Below are 13,770 nucleotides of genomic sequence, written 5' to 3'. Positions count from 1 at the left end.
CCGGACCTGTAACACACAGACGTAGAGAGTATAGTATTCCATGAATCCAATCTGCTGAAAACTTTGGTAATGTGACGTCACGCTTCTCGATCATTATTTCGAACCGTTTCCTGTCCCGCCGTTCCATGTTTCGGGGCATGGTTTTCATTGACACGTCTTGTCGAAGCAAAGATCGTGTCCCCTTAATAGCGGGATTTTCATCAATACGAGCGTGGGTAACCCAACCGTCCTTCGAGAAAGATTCCTTAGGAATATGCGGGTTCTTAGGCTTAGGAGGAGGCGTGCAATACCCGTTGCCTTTATAAAGGAACTAAGGGCCTCCCTTTTATGCCAAACCTCTCCTCAGCCTTCCCAACCTCGAGTTCTAGCACCCACGGTTCGACTTCATTGTTTCAATCCTCCCCATCATGTTCGGACCCAGCTCTCAAGGCCGATGGGTGGCTTCCTCCATTACAGAGGAGGATATCACAAAGCTTCTGGCGGCCAGATATTTGGCCGTGGAGGTCCACCAAAGGCTTCCTGCTCAGTGACAGGTTATTCCGACCCCCAGATCTGGCGAGAGGGTCATATTCATCTCTCACTTCCTCCAGGGACTAGGGTTCGCTCTTCACCCCTTCGTCCGGGGACTAATGTTCTATTACGGACTAGATTTTCATGATCTAGCCCCGGACTCTATGCTCCACGTCTTGGCGTTTATCATTACATGTGAGGCCTTCCTTCGAATCCCCCACACTTCGACTTATGGCTCAAGACCTTCAGTGTGAAGCCGAAGGAAGTTAACGAGGAACAGGCGGAGTGCGGTGGTGTTGTTGTGAGCAAGCTTACCAACACTCTCTGGCCAAAAGGCTCTTTCACCAAAACCTCCCACCAATGGCAGTGAGAATGGTTTTATGTCACGGAACCCCGTAGCACCAAGTGGGCAGATATTCCTGTGTAACGTTCCGGCCCTCCACCACAGCTTGCATCATGGATTAACAAGCAGCTGGACTGGGGATCAGTTGATGATGTGCTGACTCTACAGAGACGCATCCGAGCCCTCCTTGAGAGAGAGATCGATCTTGTCAACGTGATTCAAGTGATGCTAGTTTGCCGAATCCTGCCCTGCCAGCACAGGTCTCGCCGCATGTGGGAGCTCAATCTGGAGGGAGCACGAACCGTCCAACACTTCTTCGACACTACACACAGAGGGATGTGGAAGTTGTTTTTGGGGAAGCTAAAACATTGGCCGGACACTACCGAATACGCTGGCCTTAACTGCAACCGTCTGGATACCCAGGTAAGCACTCGTCTTCCGAACACTTTGTAATTATGCATACCGTAATATGGTACTGAGCAGGCTACCTTTCTCTAGGGATGGATAAAGAAGGTGGAACTAATTATGTGTTTGGCCCCTCTGCCTAAAGGCCCAGTCAATCCTGTTTTAACAAGGATGCTAGCCCTGGCACCATACCAGATGCCTGTGAAAGGGGGCGAGCCGGAGAGTGGAAAGATGAAAGATGACCCCTATTCCAAGGGTACCTCAGACATTGTGTCCGGAGGAATCAAAATTCCCTCATCCGAAGACAAGAGTGAAGGGAGGGCCACCGTCTCCTCCCCTCATGGGAAGAAAAGAGCCGCCTCCAAAGATTGGGAGGAACAGGCTCCTAAGTGAGGCAAGATGACTCAGGTGGGTGGCTCGGGCTTGGAGGACGTCGAAGCGCAGTCTCATGACGAGGACAAGCCTCAGGTCACATCATAAGTGAACAAGGCTGTTTTAAACATGTCCCTTTTTTATAATGCCTGGGCTATATATTTTTTGCAGCTCAACACGCACTCTTCCTCAACGATCCTCCTCCTCGGGGGACCTTCTCCCAGAGATGATGGAAAGTGAGACGCCCCCACTGGCCTCTCCGTCCAATAGGGTGGATGACTTCGAGGTGTCGTCGCGGAGGGTCTCCCCCGACCAACAAGTGGTACAAGGGATGATGAAGACGTTACCCGAGGGTGATACTTTAGTGGCCCAGGGTCCGGGGAATAACAATGAGGGCCCCGAACAATCCGGTATACAGCCGGATACGAATGAACGGATCCCTTCAAAGGGTGGTCGTACTCCTACGGTGGCCTCCGGAGACCCAGAGCGCCAGATATCTTGACTAACATGCTGCAGCAGGCGTCCGTCTCACAGGAACATCGTACCTTGATGGGTACGGTGGTTGAAAAGGTCCTGTCCGCGAAGAGCGGATTGGATGAGGCATTTGCGAGCCTACTAAGAGACTTCCAGTTTGTACTATAATATGTAAAATTGTGTTTTATTCGCAAAATATACCTGTGTATAGATAGTAGCCCCTGAGACTCGGGTTGGCTTCCCATGGGAGGTGAATGGAGGATCAATAAGAAATATTCAAGGACTAATCTGATTAATTTGAACATAGGCTGCTTCCCCCTGGCTACTTGCCAGACTATGGATATGGCCGAGCTGCAACGGAAGCTTGATGTGGCCAAGGATGACATTGCATTAATCAATATGCGTCTTGACGAATTGCAAGGTATGTATTTGGGGCAGCCCCTTCACATACATTGTTGTAATATTAGCATGATGCTGAAAGTTATATACTGTAATATGCCTGGCTGCAGATGGTGCTCCCACTATTGAAATTCTTCGGGCAGAGCTCTCCCGGGCCAAGGAGCAGGCCCGGTGTAGTAATGCGGCTTACGAAAAGGCATCGACTAAGTTAAAAGCCGAACGAGCCGCTCGGCGTCAAGACAAGGAGAAGATATCCACGATGGCGCTCGAACTAAAAAATGCTGCTAGCCGCTGTGAAGTCCTTGAGAAGGAGAATCAAGCCAAGACGGCTGAAATTGATAAGGCCTTACGAGAGGCGAGAGAAGCGCGGTCTGAATCCAGAGCCGCTCGTAGGAGATCCGGCAAGCTAGGGAGATTGCGGCTGGTGAGCCATTTTTGCTACAGACTAAGTTCAGTGATCCGAACTATGCTCAGCTTAACCAATTGTGGAGTTCTCTGGATGAGTTTTTAGACTTGCCAAAGAGTTTTTCCAATGCAGCACAGTTTTACCAGGCGCGAGAGGGGTATGCAATGGAGAAGCTTTTCTGGTCACAATTCAGCGCGTCGAAGCGTCCCCTTTTGCTGAATGAGCAGATGTCCTAGTGGGCCGAGCTTCATTGGATATCAGGCGCTGCCATGAAGGATGTCATAATCCGGTTATGGCCAACTGATCCTGTTCCGAATAGCTAATTCGGCTTGGTGCAGCGGCTTGTTGACGCGGTGCCACGTATCGACGTCGTGAAGCGGTCGGTGTGCATCGAGGGTGCACGGATGGCCTTTGCCCGAGTCAAGACATTCTGGGGGAAGATGAAGGCCACTGATATTGCAGTGAGGAGTCCACCCAAGGGCAAGGACCGCCACGAACCGGAGCATTATTTTGAAGATGTCCTAGTGGCCGCCCGCTTGATAGAGGGTCAATGCTCGAAAGACATAATGTCCGAGTGAGGTGTATGAAATTGTACGATACAATTTTATAGTTAATATGTTTTTATATATTGCTCGAAAGTTTGCATTCCTCCTGTGCGGCCATTTTAATATAATCTAAAAGTTTTCCAGTCCTCGGCTTCAGCCCCCTCGTAGGAAGTATGGGGGTGTTCGGAAAAGCATTTGATCACTCTTGACCCAACATCTTGGTCCGTGAAGGAGGTGTCAATGCGGCAAACCAGGCAACAAGACTATAGGGCGTTAACACTTTCACTTAGCCATAGGAGTTTTATGGTGGGTCTACGACATAGCCCCTGGTATGTATGCGGCTTATTCATACAACGCTTGTACATATTTGACCGAAAAGAGGTCCTTCGTGTGACACGGAGGAATCGATAGAGATTTCGATAAGTCATCGAGTGGTTGACCAGCTCTCGCCGCATCATGACAGTCAGTTTTCGGCTTTCTCTACTAAGGTGCTGATCCAGGTGAACCGGCAGCACAATCGCAGTAGTTCTCCCTTTACTACCCTAGCCGATAGAGCGGACGTAGGATAGCAAGCACAGGAACCGGGCAACCCAACTATTGACCCAAGACATGATTCAAAGCTGATGCATATAAGGCCAAACTCGCGATGCCGTAGTACGCTGTAAAAGTTGTTCGGACTTTGTTGGCAACTCATTTGTTCCCGTACCGAGCTCCTGGCAAGTTAAGCCCGGGGTATATCTGTGAGCAACCATAGAGGGCATATTCATTTGCGGAAAGACGCGGATGATTAATTCAGGTAATGTGAACTAGGACCTGAGCGATATGCCAAAGATTACTTGATATATATAAAGGCCATGACCTTGGCTATTTGATATGCCCTAGGTCGAAGGCAGAGGAAAAAGGCATGTTACAGGCTCGAAAAAAGAGTGCAGCCTACAAAAAGTAATTTTTGGACCTCCTGCCGCACGTTTGCGCCGCCTGTGCTCGGCAAGGGGAATCCTTGAAGGAAGTAGCCCCGTAGGTGAGTGTACGGATCCGAACTCCGATGGAGTCGGTCTTAGATGTTTCTCCTTTGCGCCACCTGTTTTTAAGAGATAATGAAGAAGGAAAAAGGAAAGTAAATAAATATATTACCGGAGTGCTTGAAGACTTGTCCGTATTATGCTTCCGCCAATGCCCATGGTATTTTAAGTGCGTAGTTATGTATGCGCGGAATAGTTTTAACGGGTATATGAGATGGGCGATGGAAGCTGAACTGCTATTTCTGATCTGGAGTTGACCGATCTTCGGGGGGGAAGTTGCTTCTCACCCCCGGCATTTAGCTGGTGAACCACTCTATCGTCCCTATTGCCTGGCAGCCCCCTTCCCTTGTGTTCGGCGTTGAGCCTGCCGGCTTGCTTGAGGACCCAACAATTTCTATTGGTATGATTAGCCGGTTTGTTGGGGTGGCCGTCAATCTGGCAGGGTCGGTCCAGCATCCTGCCCAGGTTGGATGGTCCGTCTCTGTTCGCCTTGAATGGCTTTTTCTGTTGACCGGGCTTTGGATTGCTGAATCCGGCGTTGACCGCTGTGTCACGTGATCTTTCATTATCATTGCGACTGTTGTGTTTGGTTCGTCATGGCTTGCCATTGCCATCTCGGACTTCAGAAGTGCCCGAGTCGTCGGCGCTATTGCTTCTACGAGCGAGCCATCTATCTTCTCCCGCGCAAAAGCGGGTCATTAGAGTGGTAAGTTCTGTCATGGATCTAGGTCTTCCTTGACCGAGGTGGCGTGCAAGCCATTCATCACGGACGCTGTGTTGAAAGGCTGCAAGGGCTTCCGCGTCCGGACGGTCGATGATTTGGTTCTTTTTAACTAAGAACCTGGTCCAGAGCTTCCTGGCTGACTCTCCGGGCTACTGGACAATGTGACTTAAGTCATCGGCGTCCGGTGGCCGGACATATGTTCCTTGGAAGTTGTTGCGAAAGGCGTCCTCCAGATCTTCCCAGCTGCCAATAGAATTTTCCGGTAGACTGTTTAACCAGTACCGAGCTGGTCCTTTGAGTTTTAGTGGTAGGTATTTGATGGCATGAAGGTCGTCCCCACGGGCCATGTGGATATGCAGGAGAAAGTCCTCGATCCATACCGTGGGATCCGTTGTTCCATCGTATGATTTGATATTTATAGGTTTGAACCCTTCTGGGAATTCTTGCTCCATTACTTCGTCTGTGAAGAAAAGAGGGTGTGCGGTGCCTCTATGTTGGGCCAAACTACAACGTACCTCTGGTGGATTCCATTTGCGGTTTTCGGCCCGGGCGTGGCTAGGTTTGTCACGTCCGAATAGGCGACCGTCGTCGCGTGTCGAGGTATGTCCTTGTGATCCATAAATCGCTCTTGAGTGTCTTGCGCTACTACCCGAGTCCTGTTGAAGGTCGTATGCACAACCCTGAGTTATTTTGTTCTTGCCTTTATAGCGAGGTGGGGTGGTCTGGTGTTCGGCTTGAGTTGCCGCTTTACCCGGACCAAGTTGTGGTCGACCTGCCGCCTTGTGCGATGATGGCACAGGCTTGAGCACCTTGTCGTCACCCTGGGGTAGCAATCTACGCTTCGGGTAGCTTTTGGTTGGGCCACTAAGGCCGTATTCTTCAGCGGCTAGGACTTCGGTCCATCTATCATTGAGCAGATCTTCGTCAGCTTGAAGCTGCTGCTTCTTCTTTTTCAGGCTCCTTGCAGTGGCTATAAGTTGGCGCTTGAAGCGCTCTTGCTCAATAGGATCCTCAGGCACGATGAAATCCTCGGTGTCGAGGCTCACCTCATCCTCAAAGAGCGGAAGGTAATTGTCATCCTCCAAATCTTCGTGCATGGCCTGTTTACCAGGGCTAACCTAACCATCTTCCCATTAATCTTGTTCATTAGCTGTATCAACGGGGTCTTTGTTGTCTTTGACATCGTCGTCCTTACCGTCAATGTCCTCGGAGTCATAATCAAGTGTGTAGGTCGAATCCTCGACCATGGCTACGAAGTGGGTGGCGGGTGGGAAGCAAAATTCTCCGCCGTCAGCCCTTGGTTTGAGCCGGATATAGTTCAGCTATGAGTCCTCTGCCAAGGACAGGTTTTTTAATGAGTTTAGCACATTGCCCAAAGGCGAATGCTGGAAGTTGTCTGCGGCGCTGAATTCGAAGATCGATAAGCGATCAAGCTCGGAGTCCGTGGGCTCACGTGGTTCGGAACATACGGCCGGAGACGAGTCCGGAGTTCCGCTGACACAGACGTCGTGAGAGGTTAAGTCCATGTGCGGCTCCAGCATCGTGGAATCTGTGGCCTCCATGGTGGGGTTGATCCTCCCGTCCTTGGATGGCACAGCTTGCTCCAGATCTAAGGCCGAAGCGAATACAGGAGCAATCTCCTGGATGCACCTGGATGACAGATTTAGGTCATGATCATCGGGGTGACCTGGAGCGGCTACCGTGGTCTCGAATCCGGCAAAGATCAAGTCTCCACAGATGTTCGCAATGTAGTTCAAGCTCCCAAATCTGACCTGATGGCCAGGGGCGTAGCTTTCGATCTGCTCCAGATGGCCAAGCGAATTGGCCCGCAGCATGAAGACACCGAACACGAAGATCTGTCGAGGAAGGAAATTTCCTCCTTGGACAGTGTCATTATTGATGATTGAAGGGGCCATCAAACCTTTTGGTGACAGCATAGTGGAGCTCTCAATGAAAGCACCAATGTCGGTGTCAAAACCGGCGGATCTCAGGTAGGGGGTCCCGAACTATGCGTCTAAGGTCGATGGTAACAGGAGACAAGGGACATGATGTTTACCCAAGTTCGGGCCCTCTCTATGGAGGTAATACCCTACGTCCTGCTTGATTGATATTGATGAATATGAGTGTTACAAGAGCTGATCTACCTCAAGATCGTAGTGTCTAAACCCTAGAGGTCTAGCGTGTATGGCTATGATAATGAGTCTCCCCTATCCGGACTAAGTCCTCCGGTTTATATAGACACCGGGAGGATCTAGGGTTACACAAGGTCGGTTACAACGAAAGGAATCTACATATTCGGTCATCAAGCTTGCCTTCCACGCCAAGGAGAGTCCCATCCGGACACGGGTACAGTCTTCGATCTTCGTAACTTCATAGCCCATCAGTCTGGCCCGTGGCTAATAGGCCGGATGCCCGAGGACCCCTTAGTCCAGGACTCCCTCAGCTGGCTCCTGTGCTTACCTCTACGTTCCCGATTGTTCGGCTAGGTGGTAAAGGGAGCACCTCTGTGATTGTTACTACCGGGTCATCTGAGTAAGTACCTCAGACTGGGTGAAGTCGAAAGCTATCAATCTTAAAGGATCACATTGGTCGGCAACGACGGAAGTGAAAATTTTGGTTCATTAATACCATAGAGTTCGGGAACTTTCCCCGAACTAAATCCTCAATATTTTCCTCCCACATTGATCGGAGGTGAGGTTTCATGATCATGATAAGCATGATGACCCAAAGAAAGGAACCGATAGCGGGACTATTTTCTTTAGAAGACGTGTCTTACATTAAAACGTAATATAACATATCTCTCCGTGTACCTTTGTTTATAAAACTGTATGGCCGGATTGCCTTGTTTTCCATAAATCTTTGCCCTTATAACGGCTTTATAAAGTAGGAAAACACTCCTCGGCTACTGGCCGAAGAGGTTGAAGCCGATGGTCGGTCAACAAAGTTTTGTACAATGCGGATACGAGCATTAATGATGTAAAGTACTTGGATACATAGAGTCATTACACATAATTTGTGATGGATATCGATCCTTAATTCAGCCACCCATGCCCACATTAAGGCTTGGGGGCTACTGGGCTTCGCGCTTATTATTTATAAATATTAAAGGGGCACATCGATCCCCTGATCTGGTGTTGCCACCCGAGCACTGTCTCGGGGGCTACTGCATTGCTTATTCAATGCAGAGAATTCAAAGTGCTCAGTGTTTGGCATGACCGAACTATGGGCAAGTGCGTCTTCGGACAACAATAAGTACCATCTGGGATTTATCAGGCATCAAGCTAATATATGACAGCGACTTCTCACAACCCTTTCTTAGGGGCCTGTCCGCCGATCACTATTTCTAATATATTACACTGCGTTTCTATTCCTACGTATGCTGCCGAGCTAGGAGTTGATCCTCAAGACGATTTCGCAAATCGACCTGAGTCTCAGGGGCTACTAGGATCAGCAGTTTTATGTTTTCCTTCAGGTGCATCTCGGGTTTTAGACCGACACACACCTTGAGGGCTATTGGACATACATATACCGGCTATATATCTCGGTAGAGAATAAATTGCACCAATAAAAAATATTCACAAAAAATCAGCCCATAGTCGGGGTGGTGCACCACCTCGGAAGTAGTCCGGCATAAAGCTCGGGCGCCAGTGGCTGGCTCCATAGAGGGCATTTCTGGCCCTAAGCTCGGCTGAATTCGTTCAATCTTTTAAAAGACCGAGGTTGTTTATGACACCTCGGACGCTGACCATCGTTGGAGCTCGGAAGTGGTCCAGCATAAAGCTCGGATTCGAATGGCTCATTCCATAGAGAACTTTTCAGCGTTAAACTCAGATAACCACCTTCAAACTTCTTCAAACCAAGGTGATCTATGACACCTCAGATATAGTCCGGCATTGGTGCTCGGCTACAAAAGATATCTTGAATGCGGTCCGGCGTCGGAGCTCGGATGCAAGAGGACACCGCCGCACGGGAGCAACTTCAAACCCGAGGTGTGGCATAGAAAATAATAAGGCCTTGATAAAGGCCGATAAATTGAAGGGGCTCCTCAGATACCCGATGTGTAAACTCTCCGGATTCACTTCGGCGATCCTCAAGATCGAAGATGAGATGATTTGTTGAACCAGTTTTCAAGACAGACGACTGAAGATGAAGAACATTTCAGAAGAATCAAGGAGCGTCCCGAACTTGAAGACCGGTTCAGGGGGCTACTGACGGTGTCCTAGACTAGGGGGTACTCACCACGTCATCTCCCGATCAGTTAGATTGGGCCGAGGACCACCATGGCCGTATACTCATGGGCCAGTTCGGACAACCGATGTATACACAAGGAAGATTCCACAAGACTTGGTGATCAAGACAAGGACTCCTCCCCACAAGCGTATTCGACTAGGACTCTTGTTATCCTAGGCCTCTGGTGCATTATATAAACCGAGGCTAGGCTAGTTGATAGATATGCTAGATCATTATGACATTACTCATCATACTTCTAGGGTTTAGACCACAATATATGATCTCGAGGTAGATCAACTCTCTACTTGATACTCCATTGATATAAACAAGAGTAGGACGTTGGGTTTTACCTCCATAGAGAGGGCCCGAACCTGGGTAAAAACACTGTGTTCATTGTCCGTGTTACCATTGATCCTAAATCCACAGCTCGGGACCCCCTACCCCGATATCTGCCGGTTTTGACACCGACAAGGTGCCCCCCACCCCCGTATATAAAGGGGGGAGGAGGAGGCGACCGACCTAGAGGGGGCACGCCATGGGGGGAATCCTACTAGGACTACTCCTAGTCCTAGTAGGATTACCCCCTTCTTTTCCTTCTCATGGAGGTGGAAAGGGGGAAGGAGAGGGAGTAGGAGAAGGAAAGGGGGGTGTGTTGGGGAACGTTGCAGAAAACAAAATTTTTCCTACGGTATCACCAAGATCCATCTAGGAGTTAATCTAGCAACGAGCGATTAGATGCATCTACGTACCTTGTAGATCACGAGCGGAAGCGTTCAAAGAACGGGGATGAGGGAGTCGTACTCGACGTGATTCGAATCACCGAAGATCCTAGCACCGAACGGACGGCACCTCCGCGTTCAACACACGTACGGAACAGCCACGTCTCCTCCTTGATCCAGCAAGGGGGAAGGAGAGGTTGAGGGAGATGGCTCCAGCAGCAGCACGACGGCGTGGTGTTGATGGAGCTGCAGTACTCCGGCAGGGCTTCGCCAAGCACTATGGAGGAGGAGGAGGCGTTGGAGAGGGAGAGGGAGGCACCAAAGCTCAAGGTAAGAAGTCCTCCATCTCCCCACTATATATAGGAGGGCCAAGGGGGGGCACCGGCCCTAGGAGATCCAATCTCCTAGGGGGTGCGGCCAAGGGGGAGGAATCCCTCCTCCCCAAGGCACCTAGGAGGTGCCTTCCCCTCCTAGGACTCTTCCTCCTTGAAACCCTAGGCGCATGGGCCTCTTGGGGCTGGTGCCCTTGCCCCATGTAGGCCAAGGCGCACCCCCTACAGCCCATGTGGCCCCCCGGGACAGGTGGCCCCACCCGGTGGACCCCCGGGACCCTTCCGGTGGTCCCGGTACAATACCGATGACCCTGAAACTTGTCCCGATGGCCGAAATAGGACTTCCCATATATAAATCTTTACCTCCGGACCATTCCGGAACTCCCTGTGATGTCCGGGATCTCATCCGGGACTCCGAACAACATTCGGGTTACTGCATATACATATCCCTACAACCCTAGCGTCACCGAACCTTAAGTGTGTAGACCCTACGGGTTCGGGAGACATGCAGACATGACCGAGATCGCTCTCCGGTCAATAACCAACAGCGGGATCTGGATACCCATGTTGGCTCCCACATGCTCCTCGATGATCTCATCGGATGAACCACGATGTCGAGGATTCGAACAACCCCGTATACAATTCCCTTTGTCAATCGGTATGTTACTTGCCCGAGATCCGATCGTCGGTATCCCAATACCTCGTTCAATCTCGTTACCGGCAAGTCACTTTACTTGTACCGTAATGCATGATGCTGTGACCAGACACTTGGTCAGTTTGAGCTCATTATGATGATGCATTACCGAGTGGGCCCAGTGATACCTCTCCGTCATACGGAGTGACAAATCCCAGTCTCGATCCTTGTCAACCCAACAGACACTTTCGGAGATACCCGTAGTATACCTTTATAGTCACCTAGTTACGTTGTGACGTTTGGTACACCCAAAGCACTCCTACGGTATCCGGGAGTTACACGATCTCATGGTCTAAGGAAAGGATACTTGACATTGGAAAACTCTAGCAAACGAACTATACGATCTTGTGCTATGTTTAGGATTGGGTCTTGTCCATCACATCATTCTCCTAATGATGTGATCCTGTTATCAATGACATCCAATGTCCATAGTCAGGAAACCATGACTATCTGTTGATCAACGAGCTAGTCAACTAGAGGCTTACTAGGGACATGTTGGTGTCTATTATTCACACATGTATTACGAATTCCGGATAACACAATTATAGCATGAATAAAGACAATTATCATGAACAAGGAAATATAATAATAATGCTTTTATTATTGCCTCTAGGCCATATTTCCAATAGTCTCCCACTTGCACTAGAGTCAATAATCTAGTTACATTGTGATGAATCGAACACCCATGGAATTCTGGTGTTGATCATGTTTTGCTCTAGGGAGAGGTTTAGTCAACGGATCTGCTACATTCAGGTCCGAATGTACTTTACAAATCTCTATGTCTCCATCTTGAACATTTTCACGAATGGAGTTGAAGCGACGCTTGATGTGCCTTGTCTTCTTGTGAAACCTGGGCTCCTTGGCAAGTGCAATAGCTCCAGTGTTGTCACAGAAGAGCTTGATTGGCCCCGACGCATTGGGTATGACTCCTAGGTCAGTGATGAACTCCTTCACCCAAATTGCTTTATGCGCTGCCTCCGAGGCTGCCATGTACTCCGCTTCACATGTAGATCCCGCCACGACGCTCTACTTGCAACTGCACCAGCTTACTACCCCACCATTCAAAATATACACGTATCCGGTTTATGACTTAGAGTCATCTAGATCTGTGTCGAAGCTAGCGTCGACGTAACCTTTTACGACGAGCTCTTCATCACCTCCATAAACGAGAAACATTTCCTTAGTCCTTTTCAGGTACTTCAGGATATTCTTGACTGCTGTCCAGTGTTCCTTGCCGGGATTACTTTGGTACCTTCCTACCAAACTTACGGCAAGGTTTACATCAGGTCTGGTACACAGCATGGCATACATAATAGAACCTATGGCTGAGGCATAGGGGATGACACTCATCTCTTCTATATCTTCTGCCGTGGTCGGACATTGAGCCGAGCTCAATTTCACAACTTGTAACACAGGCAAGAACCCCTTCTTAGACTGATCCATATTGAATTTCTTCAATATCTTATCAAGGTATGTGCTTTGTGAAAGACCTATGAGGCGTCTTGATCTATCTCGGTAGATCTTGATGCCTAATATATAAGCAGCTTCTCCAAGGTCCTTCATTGAAAAACTCTTATTCAAGTAGGCCTTTATGCTGTCCAAGAGTTCTATATCATTTCCCATCAAAAGTATGTCATCTACATATAATATGAGACATGCTACAGAGCTCCCACTCACTTTCTTGTAAACGCAGGCTTCTCCATAAGTCTGCGTAAACCCAAACGCTTTGATCATCTCATCAAAGCGAATGTTCCAACTCCGAGATGCTTGCACCAGCCCATAAATCGAGCGTTGGAGCTTGCACACCTTGTCAGCATTCTTAGGATCGACAAAACCTTCCGGCTGCATCATATACAATTCTTCCTTAAGGAAACCATTAAGGAATGCCGTTTTGACGTCCATCTGCCATATTTCATAATCATAAAATGCGGCAATTGCTAACATGATTCGGACGGACTTCAGCTTCGCTACTGGTGAGAAAGTCTCATCATAGTCAACCCCTTGAACTTGTCGATAACCCTTAGCGACAAGCCGAGCTTTATAGATGGTCACATTACCATCCGCATCTGTCTTCTTCTTAAAGATCCATTTATTTTCTATGGCTCGCCGCTCTATGGGCAAGTCAGTCAAAGTCCATACTTCGTTTTCATACATGGATCCTATCTCGGATTTCATGGCTTCTAGCCATTTGTCGGAATCCGGGCCCGCCATCGCTTCTTCATAGTTCAAAGGTTCACCGTTGTCTAACAACATGATTTCCAAGACAGGGTTGCCGTACCACTCTGGTGCGGAACGTGTCCTTGTGGACCTTCGAATTTCAGTAGGAGCTTGATCAGAAGTATCTTGATCATCATCATTAACTTCCTCTCTAGTCGGTGCAGGCACCTCAAGAACATTTTCTTGAGTTGCGCCATTTTCCGGTTCAAGAGGTAATACTTCATCAAGTTCTACTTTCCTCCCACTTACTTATTTCGAGAGAAACTCTTTCTCTAGAAAGGACCCATTCTTGGCAACAAAGATCTTGCCTTCGGATCTGAGGTAGAAGGTATACCCAGTAGTTTCTTTAGGGTATCCTATGAAGACGCATTTTTCCGA

The sequence above is a fragment of the Triticum dicoccoides genome, chromosome 2A (assembly GCF_002162155.2).
Source record: "Triticum dicoccoides isolate Atlit2015 ecotype Zavitan chromosome 2A, WEW_v2.0, whole genome shotgun sequence".
In the NCBI taxonomy this organism is placed as follows: domain Eukaryota; kingdom Viridiplantae; phylum Streptophyta; class Magnoliopsida; order Poales; family Poaceae; genus Triticum; species Triticum dicoccoides.
Note: the sequence above shows the minus strand (reverse complement) of the source record.